Here is a 10,857-nt window from a genome sequence, read left to right as displayed (position 1 = left end):
ACTAGAATAGTGGAACAGAGTACCTGTACTGTTGGGTGTTGATGCACTCTCTGGTATGTCAGAAAACTCGTTAGCTGCTATCTTTGTTATGCACTCTCTGGTATGTTGATCTTTTTTTCTTTTCTCATACCGCTGAAGAATTGATGTAAAACTGGAATGCTTATTAAATATGTTAGAATTATTTTTTGGCTTTGCATTAAAATTTAGGAGAGGTGACATGATGTGCTCTGGTTGGGGATATAAGTCAAGTTTGGCGTTCTTATTGTTACTAGCTTAGATCTTTATATTAGTAAATTTGAAGAAGCGTTGTGATTTGGAGTTTAGTATCTAATTTTCTCTTCATTTTTATGTTAATTATTGTTGAACTTCCTCACTAGAACAATATATAACTTCGTTGAAATAAAATAGTATTGTGATATTGGTGTAAGCTAATACACATCTTATCATAGCAGTCATTGTATGTTCAACAAGATATCGAACCCACTCAGGATATCGAAGATCATCGAGATGTATACTTCAATGAAGAAGATCTAAAAGGACAATGATATCGAACTCACTCAGATCATGTTCTGTTGATGTCAATGACATAGTTGTGTCTCATTAATTTGAAATTGACATTTATTATGCCTATGTATTATGTTTAGAGTTTGCAATAGGTACCATGTAGACTGAAGTTGTTATGTTTTAATTGTATTGAAGCCTTTTAATTTATTAATTGCCTTAAGGGTTAGGTTAGTATGTTTGAAGTATGGTGAATTGAAAATAGGTTTTGTAATTTTTTACTGATTTTCTTGAAACTTTTTTAGCAAAAATCTGGACTTTCTAGTTTATTTTTTTTTTAAATTACCGTCATAAATGTGTTGCAAGTTTTTTAAAATATTTTGTTGCAAATGCGTTACAAAACTCTATTAATAATAACTAGGAAATGGCGTAGGAAATCACAAACTTCCAACACCATATTTTCATCGGAAATGCGTTGAAAAACGTGTAACAAATGATTTCCTACGGGATTATTCCAACATTAAGGTTTTGTCACAAATCCGTAGCAAAACTAAAATTTGTGACGCATTTATGATGGAAAAGTGCATTGAAAGCAACCGATTTTTTTTTAAAGGCAAAGGTTACATAACACCACTCCTAAATTGCACCAAGTTTTAGTACAATGTCAAGAATTGAACCCTGATTTCTCCCCAAGAGGCACAAAGCCTCTACCACCCACCAAAGTGGTGATAGCAAGTAGCCAATTTTCTAGTAGTGTTTGCTAGGTTAAAGGAGATAAAAGTTATTGGGGGGATCACTAACAAAGACGAATCTTGCGATCTGGTGGATAAAATTGTATTATGTTTATTAAAAAAGATTGATCTTACTATTATTAGTTACAGTGAATTGTTTTATTTTGATTTCTATTATTTGTACTTTTACATTCTACATTTCTACAAGTAATATGTTAGAAGTTTAGGTAACTTGTTCAATTATTAAAGCTAAACATTATATTAATATAATTCTTCTAGAAACATATTTAATAAGTCTACAAGTTTTTGCTATTTAATTTTTTTTCTTCAAAAAATGGCTATTTGCTAGCATTAACGTTTTTATTCTAGGAAAATTGGTTTTTAATAAACCAACCTTTGTCCCGTTGGTAAATAATAATCTTAACTACGTAATTGGTATACAATAATCCTACCTATCAACATGTTGGTACTCAATGAACTTTCGTTAATTTTTTTTAACTGAAGTTAGTTTTTAAGTTTTATTTATTACACAAACAGTGACTGTAGTTGTAATTTACTAGTTTGATTCTCGAATTCGGTATTATACGTGTGTGCATATTACGGTTTGATAACTACATTTATTTTAATAAATATGTGAACATCTTACAAAATAGTTAAAACTAGTAAATTACAACTACAGGGACTGTTTGTGTAATAAATAAAACTTAAAAACTAACTTCAGTTAAAAATAATTAACGGAAGTTCATTAAGAACCAATATGTTGATAGGTAGGATTATTGTATACCAATTACGTAGGTAAGATTATTATTTACCAACGGGACAAAAGTTGGTTTATTAAAAACCAATTTTCCTTTATTCTATATAGTTACAATGTGAGGGTGGATAACTAGTGTATGGTAACTGGCCATTGGTCAAGTTTTTTTTTTCTTTTATTATATTTTTTTTAGCTTTTACTCTTCAACATTTAATATTGTCACTTACAACCCTTCAACTTTCTAAAAGTTATATATTCATTTTTTACCTGCTTATATTTATGCACGTGTCAATATAAATTAAAACTTATTACGTTTCATTGAAAATAGGTAGGCTCAGATATAATATGTTTGTTGCTTTTTTTTTGTATGTTTTCATATGGTCTACGTTTTTGCATAAATTTTGTTTTACAACAAGTTGAGTCAAATATAATATGTTTTCATTAGACTATATAAATTCGACCTACTTTATGTTTCGGCGCCACCAAAACGCGCGGTATCATTTTAAACTTAACAAACATAATTTTGTATATATTTTTATGTACGTGTCGGCATAAGTTCGAGTTGGTGTTCGACGTAAATTTCTTTCGTAAATAAGTCGGGTCATATATAATGCGTTTTGTGCTTATTTTTTATGTACATCCTTAGTTTATCTACGTTTTAACGTAACTTTTTTCAGAAACGATTCAGATGTTGACGGTATAAATCCGAGTTACTTTACATTTGGACTTGTCGTAACGCGCGAGAAAATTTACTAGTTACTCTACATATGTAATTCCCAATTGAACAGTCACACAATTTATCCCAACATAACGTGATAACCCAAAAAATAAAATGATACAACTGACTCTACGTTAAACTTTAGCAAACGATTTTGTCTTAATGTTATGATGCACTTGTAAACAATGATTAACATATATAATGATTGTTTGATAATATATATATATATATATATATATATATATATAGGTGTAGGATCCTGTACAAAGTGCTTAATTTGTAAGAAGTGTAAGAAATATTCCTGGAATGACAAGTGTCCATCCTCTTAATTAATTCAAAAGGGTAGTTTTGTAATTGTACATTTTTGTCATTTAATTCAAATATCAGCGAATTATATGGTAACCGTCATCAATCTCCAAAAAATCAACGAATTTCTTCATACTTTATCATAAATAGATCTATAATCAGATTCATGGCGTGGTGTTTTAAAACAACTGGATAAATTGACTATGATGTTGGTCATGGTGTTTTATATAGAAGGTTGCTGGGGATTCCAGATAAAACACCATGACTTGAATCATGGCGTGGTGTTTTATCTGGTGACATTGTTCATGGCATAGTGTTTTAAACATCTGGAGACAAAACACCACGCCATGAACAATGTCTCTAGATAAAACACCACGGCATGAATAATGTCTCTAGAGAAAACACCACACCATGAACAATGTCTCCAGATAAAACACCACGCTATGAACAATGTCTCCAGATAAAACACCACGCCATGAATAATGTCTCCTGATAAAACACCATGACTTGAATCATAGATGTTTTAAAACACCACACTATGAACAAGGTCTCCAGATAAAACACCATGACTTGAATCCTAGTCTTGGTGTTTTAAAATCTGGGAATGTTTTGTATTTATAAAACACTACGCCATGAACAATGTCTCCAGATAAAACACCACACCATCAACAATGTCTCCAGATAAAACACCATGACTTGAATCTGCGTTTACGTTTTAAAAATCTGGGAATGTTTTAAAGTATGAAGAAATTCGCTGATTTTTTTTGGAGATTGATGGCGGTTACATATAATTCGCTGATCTTTAGGAGTTTGATGGGTGGTTTTGAAACGGTTACCATATTTGAAATGTTGGAAAAGTCACTATTGCCCTTCAATTTTTACATAAGTTCCTTCTAATTAAAACACAATTTACATTTTATACCCTATTGATCTCAACCATTAGATCAAATATCCAATGGTTTAAAACACTTCTTACCCTTCTTACATTTTAGACACTTTTTACCATATCCCTACCCTATATATATATAGGTAAAGAGTACTGTACAAATAGCCTTATCGTACATTACGTACGCTACAATCTCAGCCGTCAGATCATCTTCCCGCATAGTAAAATCGCATGTTGTTTTTTTTATAACATTTCCGCATGTGATAATTTTTGATGAATTCGCATGTTGTTTTTTGTACGAATTTCGCATGTGATAATTTTGATGAAATAGCATGTTGTTTTTTTTTTTTTATAACAATTTCGCATGTGATAATTTTTGATGAATTCGCATGTTGTTTTTTTACCAATTTCGCATGTGATAATTTTGATGAAATGACATGTTGTTATTTTATAACAATTTCGCATGTGGTAATTTTGATGAAATCGCATGTTAACAAAACATGCGAAATTGTTACAAAAAAACAACATGCGAATTCAATGCGGAAAGATGATCGGATGGCTGAGATTGTAGCGTACATAATGTACGATAAGGGCATTTGTACGTTAACCTAACCCTATATATATATATATATATGCTCCAATGCATGAAACTTTGTTAATATTAAAGAGTATTATTATATTTAAATTAATATTTTACAAAATATTCAACTAAAATTTATACATCATTAATAATTGACTAATGACTAGACATCTCAAGCTATATCAATAAAAGCCGTGGGTGAATTGAATCATTAATAAAAGCAAGGACCTAAGTAAGAAAATTTCATTCAACTAGTTTTTCTAACCTAAATAAGAAATTTCATTCAACTTGTTTTTCTAATATTACTAAATATGGAAGTTTTCGTTGCCAACCTACGTTGGATCCAAGAAAATTTCATTTCAAAACACAAACCATGTGGTTCTCTATCTCTCTACCTCTTCTTTTAATACTAAGGGTGTAAGGAGTGGTTAAACACTTGAAAGTGGCAAACTAAAAAATCAACCAAAGAGAGTGTGCCACGTCAATAAGTGAAAAGTGTTTAAACTTTGGTAAAAAATGTTAGCAATGGTTTAGACATTTGGTGAAGTGGTAAACTTTTTAAATAAAAAAAAAGTAAAAAGATGTGATTGGTTGAGATTGGAATGGACCCCACCCCACACCTCTCTCTCTCTCCTTCCTCCTTCCCGCGTCGGTAATGCATCACCGAATTCACTCCCATTTCGTCAAACACCTCAAGCGGTAAGGGGTTGGCATTGGTTTGCCACTTCGGTAACTGGGTTTGCCGAGTGGTTTACCGAGCCACTCCGCACCCCCTAAGTTCATCAATAACTTAGAATTATATAAGCATCATATTTTAAAAACAAGATTATAATTTTACATATTGTTAAATTAATTTTTTAATAAATTTTTAAATTAATAATGCTTTCATAAATGAGTTTTAATTATATTATAAATGGTTGAAGTGACAATGCAATTGCAAAATATATAATAGAAACATTATTAAAAGAGAGGACAAAGAAGGAAAGTATAGGTCGACGTGATTATGATAGCTTAACCACAAAATTTAAATACTTTAATCGGCCATTTTTTAAATATTATTTTAATACGCATTTTTTTTAAATATTGCTAAATGGGGAAAGGTCTGTAGGGTAGGTGTCGATTGTTTGGTTGTGTCTGAATGATGCAACTTTTTCAATTAGTCGGATTTTGATGATAATTTTATAACATATCTAAACCAACCAATATGGTAACTGATTTGCTAAATTAAATAAACTAGTATTAAATACCCTCGCGTTGCGATAAGGGCGTGAAACCGTGTCAAATAACATCAATGCCACATTACCGCAGCGACCACCAACACTGAAGTTGCGGCGTGTTTATGTGAAGAAATTAGACCGAAACGCTAAACATGGAAACTCATAACTAAGTCGATCTAGGACCCGCGCGTTATGTCAAACTTGTCAAACAGGGAAATAATAGACGATGTAAAAACGTTGAACCACACACGCACGTTGCGTCGTGTTAACTCACAAAGTTTAGAACGAAATGTAAAAACATTACACCACGCACGTTGCAATGTGTTAACCCACAAAACTTAGAATAAAAACTATAAAAGACTAAAGTTGAAAGTAAAAAAAAGTTGTGAGGATAGATAGTAAAAGATAAAAAGTTTTGGGTTAAAAGTAAAAAAAAAAAAAACAAATATTTTTGGCTTAAAAGTAATTTAGCAAATACTTTTGGATGAAAAGTAAAAAAATCATTTTATACAGATGAACAGTAACATTTTCTCTCTCCTCTACTCACAACCACTTTTTATACTTTTTATATTTTAAAAACACCACACTGAGAATATATGCATAACAAGTTGCTTATTTATAGTGTTCTAATAAAATTACATATTTTCAATAAAATGGATCTTAACTTAAAATGTTAAAAAAGTTTTTTTAATAAAGTTGATCCATATTAGATCGTCATTTTCATCGTCACAATAGGTAAATCAAGATTATCGGATATTCATAATAATCAATCACAACAGGTAAATCAAGATTATCAGATATTCATTTTTTTTTTGAAAGGTGTAAATTATCCGCGAATGCCAGGAGGTCTAGCATACGTTGTTTTAACCGGGTCTACGCTTGAGAGCCCCATCACACAATAGATCCCCAATTTAAATCCCTCAATGAGAAATCCATATCACCCAGACTTGAACTTGAGAACTGGAAGGGAAAACTCACACAGACCCACCATAGGTGGAACTTAAATACCCGTAGCCACCACCAAAGCACTAGTGGTGGTTATTATAATACCAGGTAAATAATAATACTTATGATATTATTCATTTAATGCAAATTAAATTTTAATAATTCAAAATATGACTCAGAGGCTGTTTGGCAACTTCTGAATGGTTAAGTGCTAAACCAATAAGAGGTCTGAACCATTAAGTGCTGAACCAGTAAGAGGTCTGAACCATTAAGAGCCGGTATAATGCTTAACCAATCAGAGGCAAATACCAATTCAGATTAGATGGTTTAACCATTCAGACTTTGTATAATACTTAACCATTCAGATGTAAATGTCTGAACCATTCAGACATCTGCTCACGAAACAAATACACTGACCCATTAAGTGTTGAACCAGTAAGAGGCCTGGACCATTAAAAACTTTATTAAGAGGTAAACAAACAGCCCCTCACTGACCAATAATAGTCTATATTAGTAATACATCCAACATCATTTCAAACTTTCACTTTTATTTGCTAAGGGCAATCAAACTCCAACGGAAAAGTAACTCTGGTCATCTCTAACTTTCTTTTATGTTGTCTAACAACAATTTACAACATATAAAGTCAAATAAAAAGAAGTTGTTTTCATTTTCACCTTCAGTACCTAACTTTCTAAAATTATAGTTATAGTTTTCAACTTTTGCAATTTTGTTTCCGGATAGTCTCTAGCGTGGATGAAGGTTAGTTTTTTGTGTTAAGTGGGTGTGAAATGACGAGATTACCCTTACTGTCAAATTAATAACTAAAAAGTTAAAAGAAATATAATTAATATTTTAGAATTTATGTGGGACCCACCCTACCCACTTCATCTTCCCCACTCCCACCACCATCACCACCACTACTATCTCCACTTTTCACCACCACCACCACCAGCATATCCACATTTCACCATCGTTTAAGAAACATTTAAAAAATTTGGTAGTGAATCATATATCCAACATTCATAACCATCATCATCATTATTACTGGAACTGGAATCTATCTCTACATTCCCCAAACAAATCATTTACTCGGGAATCGCCACAAGCACCGGCCTCCACGCCCGTCTCAGTAACTGCTGTCGTAACATCCTTAACAACGCCGACCTCATCCCTCTCCCACCACCATCACGCCATGCAACCAAACCGCTACCAGCACTCAACCGCTTCACCTCATCTCCACCGTCTTCAAGCAATCCATGCGCTGCCGAAGCCACAAGCAAATCCTTTAACTTCTGCCTCACACCGACCATCGACAAACCCCAAAAACATCACCAGATCACTCACTTCCACCATCGAGTTCTGCCCCTAATTTCTGACTTAGACTTTGAACTTTTGGTTGAACTTGAGGTGTTGCAGACAAAGAACCATGGGGCCAACCGTCTGATTTGGACTTTGAATCTTGGTGAATTTTTGTTTGAACTTATGGAGTTTTATGGTTGTGGTGGTTTAATTGGTGTTGCAGACAAAAAACGAGAATGAGGAAGAGAGAAAGGGAAAAGAGGGGGTGGGTGTGAGTGTGGCGGATAGGATAAGGTGGGACTCACTATTTTTTTAATATTATAATTGGTTGAGAGTTTTAATTATTTTTATTGATAGTAAGGGCAATCTTGTCATTTCACACTACTTAACACTAAAAACTAACCCCATCCACGCTAGGGACTATCCGGGAACGAAATTGCAAAAATTTGCGACTACAGCTGTAATTTTAGAAAGTTAGGACTAAAGGTGAAAATGGACCAAACTACAGGGACTATCCGAGCATTTTTCTCATATATTATTATTGATGGAACATAGTTTGGATTATTTTCTTTAATTTAATTATTTTTCAACCAATGGTGTGCTTGTCTATTGGCAAAGGCAAAACCTTTAAACACCTAAATTTGGAGGGAATTCTTGGGGTTCAAGTCTCACAAACAACATGAATTATAAGAAATTTGTCGTTAAAAAATCAAGAGCCGTTATAAGAAAAAATAAAAAATCTAATTCAGCAAACCGAAAAAAGAAAGGCTGGTTCATTTTTATACGGCTGCGGTGACGCAACACCTGACGAAATGATCGATAAATACCCTTAGGCTAAAGGGCGTGGGGGTCATGGTTGGGACATGATTCGCCACGTAGGAACATAAATGGAATGCTATAGCACCCCATTCCTTAATCCACCATAGTTTGCATGGATTAAACAAAGTAACAAACCATGACAATCATGGTCCTCCTTTCCATTCTTCAAGTAATCATTTCCTTTTTCTTTAGACAAAGATAAATTAAAATAAACAAGGGGATAATGGTTTGAGTCATGACCACACCTTTAGAGTAGTGGTTTTGGATTGTAGATTAGAGGTGGGTGTTATGACACTGAAATAGAGGGTCATGAAAACACCCTATAGCTTTAAAAATGGTTGGGTGATCATATCTTTCGACACGAGATCTATTATTGGATTTTGTTGTATTGCCATAAATTATAACTTAGTTTATGATAAAAACCAAATTTGGCAACAATTTGTTTGAAGGGATTGGTATTTTATTTTTGGAATTTGAATAAAAATCTGGCAAGCTTTAACAGTTATGCATTGTTATTTTCAGATTGTTAACCACCAGCAAAAGAAGACATATTTTAAGATATACGTGGTTCACGTAATATTTGATTAATAAAATACCAAATATACTTTTTTGGGTGATTACTTGAGAATGAATTACAACTTTGTTTATCAAAAGTAAATAACCATTTTGATGTAAGTTACGATGAGTAACATGGACAATGGAGACTGTAGCTGTGTAGTCAATGTAGTATTTTAAGTGCATAAAAAGTATGTTTAAAGAGTCTACGAGTTAACGGCCTAACATAAAATAAAACACATAAAAGAGACCTTTTTTATCTGTTTTTATTTTATCAGTAAAAAACTTACATAAATTACAAAATTGATAATAAGAACATTATAGTAATGTGTGTATTGTTTAATTTGTTTGAGATATTAAAGACGCACATCAAGAGCACCGGTGACATTATTACTAGCTGGAATAAGTAATTACTGCGTTGGTAACCCACTCCTGCCATTTACTTTGATGCTTTCATTTTTAACCTTACAAAAAGTACACACAAAATAATAGTCCTTTGAAGGAATTCAATAATGTTGTTGTTTGGGTTGAATTGCAGTTCCTTTATTTAATAAAGTTTTCCAGTGACTCTTTGAGAAAATATATTAACAGGTAGCATTTCTTTAGATCTGTAGTTACCTTAGAAAATAGCTACAATATAGACATGAGTTTTGACTCCGTGATTACATATTTAATTTTGTCCATGTAACAGAAAGAAAAGCATTGTAGAGACAACTCGAAATAACCATTTGGCTAAGTGTTTATACCAATATATTTTAACAAGGTAAAACCCTTGGCAAGAAACAAAACAACGTTTGAACAATGACATGTTCAATGTAATCTTGAACGTGTACAAACTATTAGAAATGTATGGTGGCTGAATTGAAGTGTTTTCTTAATGAAGACAAAATGCATTTTTTTAGGACAATGTTTTGCCACCTCTCCACCATCTTTACTCTCTTCGTTAAATGAACACAACTATTTGCAAACGTATGATGAAACTATTTGTTAATACCTTATTTAAGATATGAGCATTGCAATAAACTGATGATGTAATTTATAGTCATTTAGAGGGTCATACGACATGAACCTCCTTATCTTTTATATTATTGACATTTTTAACCAAATTATTGAAAATCTCTTGGGAGTAATTGAAATCTTGTTTAGCCATAATAGCATATCCCAAGTATTGAATTTAAAACAAAGATCCTTCTATGATTGATGAAGTAAACTATCTGCCTAGCAAACCGAGGTGAATGGGCACGTCATGTATATTTACAGCTTAGGGGCATCAACAGGGGCGTAGCTTAGTTGATACCCGGGGGTGCAACACCCCCCCCCTCCCCCCAATGTTTTGGTTAAAAGTATAGAATTTCCGATATTCGTCCAAAAATTTTAAAATTATAAAGGATCCCCCCCCCCCCCCCACAATTATTTTGCCTAAATATTTATATAATATATAAATTGGGTCCCATGACTTACCGCCCTCTAAAACTTTTGGTCAAGCTCCGTCACTGGGCAATATAGTAGTCGTGATCATCTTTTGATAAATTGAAAATACTGCAA

This window comes from Helianthus annuus, chromosome 9, assembly GCF_002127325.2.
Source record: "Helianthus annuus cultivar XRQ/B chromosome 9, HanXRQr2.0-SUNRISE, whole genome shotgun sequence".
Classification (NCBI taxonomy): Eukaryota; Viridiplantae; Streptophyta; class Magnoliopsida; order Asterales; family Asteraceae; genus Helianthus; species Helianthus annuus.
The sequence above is the reverse complement of the archived record's forward strand: the minus strand, read 5'-3'. Positions refer to the sequence as shown.